Below are 12,612 nucleotides of genomic sequence, written 5' to 3'. Positions count from 1 at the left end.
GTCGCTGTAGGTACCTCTCCTGGTACAAATGACGAGCCAGCGCAGCATTGCCGTCCGCCTTACCGTACATGAAGTGTATCTGTACCAGCTCTTGATTTGAATACATGTCGCACAGTCTAACGCCTACACAACACTGAATGTAACCTTCGCCTCAGAATGAACTGTCAGAGTGCCCTCTTAATGGTTCCTTTGACGGCAACGACCTGCGGAAAGAAAAATGTTCCGGTGAATTTCAATGTTGTGAAGGCCATAACTCGGAAATGAAGCATTTCCGGACACATGTTGTAATGAACTATTTTGATTGTCTACATGTGGGAAATACATACCTGAAATTATGCCCCGTATTTTTTAAACACTCTGTATAGTTCGACCAAGCGGCATATATTACCTCTCTCGTCTATCTCCTTTCCTCTGTAAAGCGCTCGGGCTCTCCTGAGCTCTAAAGCACGCGCTTGCCCATATGGGCATCAGTTGACATGACTGTACTAGACTGTGCTAATACCTCACCATCGTTCACTCACTCCCCATCCCCTACTGCTTTATAACGAAAAGATAAACAAGACATTTTCCCTGCCTACAATTGAGGCTCCAGTGTATTAGCATTTTGGATTTAATTATTAGCGTGTAGGAAGAACTCCTTGGATATGAAATAGTTTGTAATAGACTAATCTGGTCTATGACAGCCTATTTGTAACATCTGTAGACACTGAAAAATGTTGTAGTATTCCTTTTAATCCTGAAATTCGGGCTAACTGCCTGCACACGAATTTCTACTGTAGCGTATATTGGTGAATATTCTGAAATGGGCAAATATGAATAACAAAACTGGAAAAAATATATTATATTAAATTGTGTACTTTTCCCTCACATTGGTTACATTTGCCCTAGTATTGAAGATTCTGGTATCAGTTGAGCTTAAAAAAATTTTTATGTGAGATTTTCTAATTTAAAAAAAGAACCAAGGGATTGTTGTTATCTTTCTCTTACAGCCCATTGTTTAAGGTATCTTCTAAACTTCTGTACATCAGATTTCACTTGTCTTCGAACATTTATTTTTCACGATCAGTCATATCTACTATTTTCTTTCTTTTTTATATGTTCTTTGCCATAGTCCCTTTTTTTCTGCAACTACTCATCAGTCATATTTGCCCTCTGCCTACGTATCTTCTCCCTTTCATATTTCCTACTTTCATCATCAGACTTTTTTTCTTTCCTATAAACAATCACATGAAATAATATTCGAAGTTACTTTATACACCAGTATTTAATAATTGTATGTTAAATGAAACCTCGGTCCCACAATAAAGGGACCGACGTTACAGGGACCGTTGTTACAAATTAGTATAATTTCCGCAATAGTTCTGACAAAATAAATAGTTAAAAATATCATGGAGGTTAGATTTTTTTAGTCGACAAACATTGTAATGTTTAGCATATACTACGAAAGTTCAATATATACATATCATATTTAATGCCATCTGGGACCGGTGTTACCAATAGAAAACATAACATTGTCATCAGTGATGATTTTTGTATTTTTTCAATAAAATAAATTACGACACTGGACGAAAAATTTTTTAACTGTCGCCATGTTGACCTCTCATCACTACCAACCGTTAAAATTTACCACATGAAGCAAAATTGTCTTTTGTGTAGCTCTTTTATTTCGAGGGACCGGCGTTACGAAATTTTTGGGGACAAACTTTACATTAAAGTTGTGTCCTTTCAGAATTAAACAAACAACAATTCCTGTCTTTCATAAGTATTTTAACTATTTATTCTTATAATTTTTGCCGAGGAAATAAAAGCAAATCGAAACATTCCGAGAAAAACTTAGTAAAACATAGTAAAATGTAGTTGGGGACATAGGGACCGTAGTTACATTTTGACGTTTGGACTTTATTTTTCAATTATAAATTTTAAAATCAATTCTTTTATGCTTTGTTTCCAACTAAAACAATTAAACGCAGAAGTAATCAGTTAACATTTTCAAGAAACTCCTTAAATCAGCCGGGACGTACATTTACCCATTTCAGAATATTCACCCATATAGAGTCCTGATAGGCTACTCGGCTGTATGCAGTTCACAGAGTTTACAAGAAACAAATCGGGCGAGGGGCGCGGTCGGGGTTGTTACCATGTTGATTAACTGGATATGAAGTTGCCTGCTGTGGCGCCGCTCAATGGATTCGCCCTGTGGCTGCTTGCTTCCAATATTCCGAAATAATTGGAAGAAAATTAAACACTTGGAACGTTCTGAATACCTGCTTCATCACGCACTCGATGTAATTTCCAAACAAACGCTGCCGTGTTACGCTGCCTACATTTGATTCCATTAATTTGCGTCCCAACAACTCTGTAACCTGATTTTTTCACCTCAGTGTGCTTCATAACTTTAACCAACATTAATTTATAAAACTTAGGAACTTAAAATAGTCTACTTTGTTATTGAATATCATCATAATCATTGCTGCACCAATACCATGATCATTACTGCGAACATAATAATTATCAACACTAATACCATCATCAATACAATCACCAGAACCATCATCACCGACACCATCATAAACATTAGTATCATCATTATCTAAAATCATCACCACCATTATCAATATCATTATCGTCAAAACCATCACCACTGTCAACATTACAACTACCAATACGATCATCAAAACTATCACTACCATCATCATAATCATCATCATCATTATCAACAAAACCATCACCACCATCAACACTGCTACTACCATCATGAACAAAATCATCACCACCATCAACACCACCACTAAAATTATCACCAAAACTATCACCATCATCATGGTCAGCGCGTCTGGCCGCGAAACCAGGTGGGCCACAGAATCCCGCTTGGGGCAAGTTACCTGGTTGAGGTTTTTTCCGGGGTTTTCCCTCAACCCAAAAAGAGCAAATGCTAGGTAACTTTCGGTGCTGGACCCCGGACTCATTTCACCGGCATTATCACCTTCATCTCATTCAGACGCTAAATAACCTAGATGTTGATACAGCGTCGTAAAATAACCCATTAAAATTTAAAAAATCACCATCATCAACACACATCACTGTCATTACCATCAAAAACATCAACAGCATCAATAAAATTATTATAATCAAAACAATCACCACAAACACCATTACTACTACTATTACCATCAAAATCATCACTACCATTAACACCACATCACCACTACCAAAACCTCAACACTACCATTATTACCATCAAAACCATCAACATCATTATTACCACTGTCGACAAAACTATCACCACCATCAACACCTCTACTGCAATTACCACCAAAACCATCACCACCACCAACACCACCACTACCACTACAACTATCGTCAAAACCATCGTTACCATCAACACTATCATCAAAACAATGACCATAAACCACCACTACCATTATTACATCAAAACTACCGCCTCCAAACTATACCACTGTCATTATTATTATTATTATTATTATTATTATTATTATTATTATTATTATTATTATTATTATTATTATTATTAGAGGAGAATGGAGAAACTTACATAACACAGAACTGCACGTATTGTATTCTTCAACTGCCATAATTAGGAACATTAAATCCAGACGTTTGAGATGGGCAGGGCATGTAGCACGTATGGGCGAATCCAGAAATGCATATAGAGTGTTAGTTGGGAGGCCTGAGGGAAAATGACCTTTGGGGAGGCCGAGATGTAGATGGGAAGATAATATTAAAATGGATTTGAGGGAAGTGGGATATGATGATGGAGACTGGATTAATCTTGTTCAGGATAGGGACCAAAGGCGGGCTTATGTGAGGGCGGCAATGAACCTCCGGGCTCTTTAAAAGCCAGTAAGTATTATTATTATTATTATTATTATTATTATTATTATTATTATTATTATTATTATTATTATTATTATTATTGGCCACAGTAGCTGACGCGGCCTTTTTTAAACTCCACTAACTAACTAACTGTTATTATTATTATTATTATTATTATTATTATTATTATTATTAGTATTATTATTATTATTATTATTATTATTAAACCATCAACAACTCTACTACCATTATCATGAAAAACATCACCACTATCAACACTGTCACTATCATAATCTTCAAAATGATCGTCACCATCAACACTCACTACCATTATCTTCAAAACCATCATCACCATCAACGCTGTCACTGCCATTATCTTCAAAATCATCATCACCATCAACATCTCTACCAACATTATTATCATGAAAAACATCACCACTATCACCAACAATTACAATGATCTCATCGTTTTCGAATAGACTTTGTAATTCAATAGACATTTTAAGAAACGAAATACAATTACAATGATCTTATCGTTTTCGAATAGGCTTTGTAATTCAATAGACATTTTAAGAAACGAAATACAATTACAATAATCTCGTCGTTTTCGAATAGGCTTTGTAATTCAATAGAAATTTTAGGAAAAGACATACAATTACATTGATCTCATCGTTTTCGAATAGGCTTTGTAATTCAATAGACATTTTAAGAAACGAAATACAATTACAATGATCTCATCGTTTTCGAATAGGCTTTGTAATTCAATAGATATTTTAAGAAAAGAAATATAATTACATTGATCTCATCGTTTTCGAATAAGCTTTGTAATTCAATAGACATTTTAAGAAAATAAATACAATTACAATGATCTCATAGTTTTCGAAGAGGCTTTGTAATTCAATAGATATTTTAAGAAAATAAATATAATTACAATGATCTCATCGTTTTCGAATAGGCTTTACAATTCAATAGATATTTTGAGAAAAGAAATACGATTACAATGATCTGATCGTTTTCGAATAGGCTTTGTAATTCAATAGACATTTTAAGAAACGAAATACAATTACAATGATCTCATCGTTTTCGAATAGGCTTTGTAATTCAATAGATATTTTAAGAAAATAAATATAATTACATTGATCTCATCGTTTTCGAATAAGCTTTGTAATTCAATAGACATTTTAAGAAAATAAATATAATTACAATGATCTCATCATTTTCGAAAAGGCTTTATAATTCAAGAGATATTTTAAGAAAAGAAATACGAATACAATGATCTGATCGTTTTCGAATAGGCTTTGTAATTCAATAGACATTTTAAGAAACGAAATACAATTACATTGATCTCATCGTTTTCGAATAGGCTTTGTAATTCAATAGATATTTTAAGAAAAGAAATACAATTACATTGATCTCATCGTTTTCGAATAGGCTTTGTAATTCAATAGACATTTTAAGAAACGAAATACAATTACAATGATCTCATCGTTTTCGAATAAACTTTGTAATTCAATAGATATTTTAAGAAAAAAATATAATTACATTGATCTCATCGTTTTCGAATAAGCTTTGTAATTCAATAGACATTTTAAGAAACGAAATACAATTGCAATGATCTCATCGTTTTCGAATAGGCTTTGTAATTCAATAGATATTTTAAGAAACGAAATATAATTACATTGACCTCATCTTTTCGAAGAGGCTTTGTAATTCGATAGATATTTAAAGAAAATAAATACGATTGCAGTGTTTTCGTAATTCCTGAATAGCTACAACAGTTTAATAAAAACTGCAAGTAAAGAGTGACAATTACGGTCTCTCAATAAGGTTCGGATGTTAACAGCAACCAGAGTGGGCAGTGGACCGTTTGTCGTCTCAGAGCGGTTGGACACTGCAGGTTAGTTTCCGGCCACGTACGGGGAGGAATGGTGAACATGATGGATGTGGCTCTCACTGTGACAGATGTCAAGAAGCAGAGAATTCAAGCGTCACAAATAGAGGTTTAGCGAGTTAAAATTTGGGACTTAGGGGATATGACGTTAGGATGTTCTTTATATTCTGTGGCGTACCTACAGAATTTTATTAAAATACAGTTGAAATCAATTAAAAATGTATTATTTGGATTAATTAGTATATTCCTTATTATTGTAGGAGAAAGAAATTTGAGTGAGGAACAGTCAGTTATTGTCGGGTGATAGAAGATATAAGATCGGTTAGCTAGAGTGCCTAAATTCAGTAAACCAGTGGTTGCCAAACACCACGAAATTGTAACGTAATAGAAATGCAACGCGCACACCACTATCGCAGGGAGAATGGTGGAGTGGGTATCTCCTCAGGTAATGCAGTGAATAACAGTGCAGAGACGGACTGTGACCAAAAAACAAAAGCAATATAATATTCTTCTACATATTAACTATACATACTTTTTTCCATGTTAATTTTTTATCCTTCTATTCATTATTTTTGTATTATTAATAAAATAAAATGAATTTATTTTCCTATAATCCATGAAAAGAACGTGTACTTTACATCAGCAAATATTTGAAATTAGAAAAACGTACCAGGCTGGTCATGAAGTTATAAATGACACTACATACTTCAAAAAAAGTTGAAGTATTTTACTCCGATTAAGACTTAGAAGCCTATACTTTTTATTTTTCATTTATTAATGAAATATTCAAATTACACTACATACATTGGAAAAAACGTGGAAGTATTTTACACCGATTAAGACATAGAGAAAAACGTCGAAGTATTTTACCCCGATTAAGACATAGAAGCCGATATTTTTTATTGTTCGTTTATTAATGAAATGTTCAAGTTACAGGTAAGGACGTGGTAGTCTTCATAACAAGAAGAATAATGACAACGTACATTGTTCTTTTATACTTCATTAAAAATTTTACAACTAATTAAGTATCTCATATTTTTGCCATCTGCACAAAATAAACACTTTTCCTATCATGTACCTTAAAATTAAGTTCTTATTTATTATGTTTTCGAAAAGACATCGAAACATATTATCCTACACACTTGTAACATTACATGTGTACGTCCGCTGCTGATAAATGTCTTTACTTACATCGGAGTGAAGGCTGTAAACGGAGGGTGGGGGTATGATGCCATGGTTACGCTTGAGTGGAGGCAGGGGCATGTGTCGCGACACAGCTTTTGGCGATCACTGCAGTAAACCATTGAAAAGTAAACTTCATGCTTACGTTAGTGAATTTGGTGTCCATGTATTTTCAACCGATGTAACAGTTTTGTTATGTAAGGTTTGTGGAAAGACAGTTAATCACGAAAAAAGTATTTTATAAGTCAACATGTGTCGCCTACGAAGTAAATATGTGAGTTATGTTGATATAATTTAAATTTATTGATAAAATATATTAAACCTTTTTCAAAGATTATTGTGCCTTTTTTACGTTTTTATTGTCTTTTTTTTTTTTTTTTTTGCTTCCCTATTTTAACTGTTACAAATGCCTAAACATCCGGGCCCTACTCATGGAAGTGACCGAGATAGAATAAAACAGTAAATATTCAGAAAGATGCCTCTCTAAACATACCGAAACCGTAAAGAACTCATTTTTTGTTTTTGGTGGAAATGACCTGTTTTGTTCGCAACCTCCACACATTTACATTTCAAATGATTTTAATATTATAGACCTATAAATTGTTTCATATATGAATAAACCCAATTCTTTCGTGTATGAAACAGTTTTCATATTTTTGCATAAAACTTATTCACAACAAGTTTTCAGCAGTTTGAAAACTTGTTGGTATCTATACAATCCTTTAGATCAACGGTCGTCAGCACAGGGCACCCTGGAGCTAGTGTCTCTTACCCGCGGAGAACACACTGCACCATGGTGCACTCGTAGCTGCTAGCGGGTATGCTCTGTACCTCTTCCTGCTGCACGACAGAGCACACAGAACGGCTCCGCTTACCCTTTACCCATTTCAGCGACTGCTGACGACCACTGCTTTAGCCACCGGCGTGGCTCAGTCGCTTGCCTGCCGGTTTGAAGTTGCGCTCGGTTGCGGGTTCGATCCCCGCTTGGACTGATTACCTTGTTGGGTTTTCCCGAGGTTTTCGCCAACCGCAAGGTGAATACCAGGTAATCTATGGCGAATCCTCGGCCTCATCTCGCCAAATACCATCTCGCTATCACCAATCTCATCGACGCTGAATAACCTCGTAGTTGATACACCGTCGTTAAATAACCAACAAAAAACACTGTTTTAGACCATGGTGGTGACTATGACGGCAATGTCATGTGAATGACGTTGATGGCACATTCAGACAACAGTTACTGTGAGAGGTTTGCCTCGAGTGCGTCTGTCAGACTAGGCCTACTCGATATCGTAATTAGCGTGGGTTTAACTCGTCACATTTTTTTAAGAGACTAAGTAAACATTTTTCTGTCTTTTATTTGCAAACTTTATACAGCTGTTCCTGCTATTTTTATAATTTACATTACCATCACTATTCATTTCAAGGCTACACTGACTCTGTCTAGGAATGTTTCTTGCTAAAGTTACGAACCAGTTACAATTTTGTTCTTCGGTGTGGTGATGGTAAAGACAACTGTGTCCCCTGTACAGTTTTACTCGCAAGGTTCTATGGAATTAATGTGGTAACTCTCTGTGTGTGATCGGTAAGTGTAAGTGTAATAGATATAATTAATTTTCGTTTGTTTTTAGGCTTTTGGCTTTTTTATATTTCTTCATCATCGTCATCATATTTTTTACCGCATAGTCTCAAGACCCACTTTTTTTTTTTCTACATACAAATGACATAAACTTGTCACAATTTTACTTGCAAGAACAGTACTATTGTTTTTTTTTTATTTCGATAAAGAATTATAGGCTATAGCTTCCGTTAGAGCACGTTCATCTAGATCAGCCTGCACAAACAGCGCTCGACGAGCGCGCGCGCTCTTTGGGAGCGGGAGTGCGGTGTTTACCGCTCGCCGAAACGGAGAGGAAGATACGTCAGAATGACATAGTGGAGAGGAGAGGAGAGGAGAGGAGAGGAGAGGAGAGGAGAGGAACGACCACTCAATTATCTAGTGGAGTGCAGTGTGTAGGCCTATTCTCAGTAACTGTTTCACGTTGCTTACCTACTGCTACAGCACAGTATGGAGGAAACTAAAAGACGGAACATAACATTTAACGACTTACAGCTCGAAATTATTGATCTTCAATGTGACCTAAGAGCTAAAGCTCCTATGAATAATACTACTAGCCTGGTTGAGTTTTACAAGACTAAACATTGGCAATAATATCCACGACTACACAGACTGGCTGTGAAAATGATTGGTATGTTTGGCTCAACATTTATATTTGTGAGTAACTGTTTTCTACAATCAACTTTAATAAAGGCAGAATTCGAACATCTGTAATTGATGTTTCATTATGATCAGTAGGCTACTGTTCCTTTCAGCTGCCAAGAGCATAAAATCTCGTTTTGATGTACTGATAAATAAAAATATAACAAAATGATATTATACATTTAAGTAGCTATGGAATTTCTATTACTTCTGTAAAATAAATATTTCTTTATTAATTAATAATAGTCGAAGATAGTGTTGCAAACACTGAACGGGAATTCATTTCATAAACACTCGTACTAGTACTTCCCTTTTATGTATATTTTGTACGAGATCACCCCTTCTTCCAGTCCAACCTATACTGAGCGCAGCTAATATCTGCATTCCGCTCATGAGCTGTGAGCCGGCTCGGACAGCGGAAACCTTGTGCCGGCCTGATCTACATTGATCTGAGAAAAACCGCCAATTAGAGCTGATCTTACATTATGCTGAAATGATTTTGTATTACCGACTGAAAGTTAATTTTATTACTTGATCTCAGACAACTAGTCCTTACTATGCCAAAGAAAAAAAAAAACTAGCCACAAAGGGTGCTATTCATAGACATTTCGCAGCACGCGCTACGAGCGTACTAAGCTAGCCCCGGCTATCCACTGGTTACTAGTACAGAATTCAAATCATATCCTATCGCTAACACTGGTTTATGAATACGAAAAACGTTGATCATCCACCGGAAGCCCGCGCTAAAATGTCTATGAATACGGCCCCTAGACATTTACTGACGTCAGATACTCAAATTGACCGTGATACGTATTTCGAGAAACATTGTGTCATTTAATTACATAATATTATTTTGCCAGATTTTTTTCTTACAATTTTGAGAAACACGTCGAAAAGTGTCATTATCAACTCTTTGGGTGCTGTGCGTAATACCGGGTCATTATATTTCCATCTCATATTTGCCGTTTATTTGTTAAAATGTTTAGAAACTCTTCGAAAATTCTGATTATGAATTACCCTGTGCGTGTAATACTGGGTCGTTATATTTCCATCTCAAAATAAGACTTTCATTAAGAAATTACATTTCTCTATTCAGATTGGTTTGATTTGTTTGTACTTCTTAATTAGACAAATATCAACTTTGAAATTACTTCTCAACTTCAAAGGGCAAGAATAGAGATGTAGGTAGTAAATGTGTGAGACGTATAAAGTCTAAATTTGTTTCATAATCTTAGCGAGTTTATTACACACTTTCCTTAAATTTACAACAAACCTTTCATCTCAGTCTATTCAAGTGACTTTCGATATAAGGATCTTACTTCACCACACAAAGTTTTGAATGCAATAGAAGCTGAAAAGAATACTTTAGAATACAGGCTTGCAAACTAATAGAAAGACCATTGGAAATTTATGGCAGCGAAGAGTGAACCAGCTGTGGTAGACCAAGCCGTTGAGACGATGATCCGCAAGAGTATTTTATAGGTGGTTAGACTTTTCGTTGGTTAAGGTACGTTTTCCTCGGTGCGACTATTGCGATGATCGTTCAACGTTGATCGTGCAACGATAATCGTTGAGCACTCTTTCTTTGTATTTTCTATGGAGATGTTTTCTTCCGAGCGACTGCCGCGACTCTAGAAAATACAAAGAAATAGTGCTCAACGATTTATCGTTGCACGATCATCGTTGAACGATCATCGCAATAGTCGCACCGAGGAAAACGTACCTTAAGTAGGAACTTTTCGTCGGTGGGTCGGAGTTTTCGTCGGTGAGTCGAAATGTCCATCGAATGGTCGAAATGATATTCGATGGGTCTGATTCTTCTTCGGTAAGTTTGTTCGTCGTTGGGTTAGAATGTTTGTCGATGGGTCTGACTCTTCGTCCGTGAGTTTGTTCGTCGGTGAGTTGGAATGTTCGTCGCTGGCTCTGACTTTTCTTCAGTATTTTTTTTCGTCGTTGGGTCGGAATGTCCGTCATTGGGTCTGACTCTTCTTCGGTGAATTTGTTCGTTGGTGGGTCTGACTCTTCTCTGGTGAGTATGGTCTTCGGTGAGTGGAACGTTTGTCGTTCGTCGGTGAGTCGGACTCTTCGTCAGCCGGTCGACAGGAATATCTACAGCTTGACCACAACATTTAGAGCCGAAGAAAGATATGACCACAGATTTCTTACAACTGACACAGGTCAGTTCGCGACGCTCCTCCCTTCCTGGAAATGTGCTCATAAAACTTGTCTTATTTACAACACTATAGACGTCATCGGTGATCTGGTGATACCATACGAGTTCCCGGTTTCATATCACGCATGCGTCGATAGATTTTAACATGGCTTCCTCTGGGAGGGAATTAAAGCTGTGGGTCTTATGTCACAGGTTGAAGAACCCTCTGCCATTAATGCATGGCTGCAGCCAGATTTTTATTAGTTTCATTATCTGTTGACGTTTCTACCGATCTGTTTCATTATCTATAGATTTTTTTACTAATTTGTCTTGTTATTTATTTGTTCACCGGTTTGTTAGTTTCCTTGTTTTCTTCCTTATACTCACTGATTTGTTTAATGGTTTGTTCATTTATTTTAATGTGAAACATTTCTTTGGTCGGCGGAAAAAGGCATATAAGTAAAAAAAAGTCGATTTTTCTGTTGTACCTAATCACATAAGTGAAGTATTTTTTCTAATTTTTTAAATAATAAAATTTCTTGTATTTTAAATTGAAAAGGATCTTACTTTAACCAACATACATAAATTTCGTTATTATACTTATATTCAGTTAAGAGTAAAATTAAAAAAAAAAGTATCTCCTGAAAAATTCATTTTTTTTTTTTACTTATGTGCCTTTTCTCGCCGACCAAAGATTTATGCTCGAAGGTCAAATGGATAAAACGATACGGAAGTTTCAACATCTAACTTGCTTAGCAACGACAATGAGCTATAGATTAGAAGGCGAGATCTGGCATGTGAGCTGTGCGAGAGGGAAAAGAATAAGCTATCAGAAAGAGAGTTTGTTTCATGATGGTTAATATTATACGAATCTACCAACACAGAAGTTCATCTTAAACTAAAACCTATCTACCCACTTCATACGATTGTGATATAGCCACGTCACAAGATAAGGTCACAGGACAGGTCTTGCCTCCTCTACTATACGTAAATATTCTGACGTCACTTGCTTAGCAACGGATCAGATTCTTGCATTGATATTGTGTTTGCTGAAAGGATAGACTTAAAACCTTGCATGAATTATATTTCTTATTTCTCTTATAATGGACTGCTTCGTAACAAACCTATGAAGATGACGTAATTCCATACTTGTACAGATATGTCATATATTTAATATGATATGATATTTATTATATTATAGTTCACAGAAAAAGTACATACATATATAATCAATTACACACTTTATAATTTTACACATACATATACCATTTTTAATACAATTTCTACAATTTA

General features: G+C 35.6%; 1 protein-coding gene across 1 annotated transcript in view; it reads left to right on the top strand.

Annotated features, from left to right (window-relative positions):
* LOC138716225 (neuropeptide SIFamide receptor-like) overlaps positions 1–12,612 on the top strand; it is a 238,963-nt gene that overhangs the window by 134,846 nt on the left and 91,505 nt on the right. The gene's annotated exons all lie outside the window — the stretch shown is intronic.

The sequence above is a fragment of the Periplaneta americana genome, chromosome 16 (assembly GCF_040183065.1).
Source record: "Periplaneta americana isolate PAMFEO1 chromosome 16, P.americana_PAMFEO1_priV1, whole genome shotgun sequence".
Taxonomy (NCBI): domain Eukaryota; kingdom Metazoa; phylum Arthropoda; class Insecta; order Blattodea; family Blattidae; genus Periplaneta; species Periplaneta americana.
Note: the sequence above shows the minus strand (reverse complement) of the source record. Positions and strands in the feature narration are given on the sequence as shown.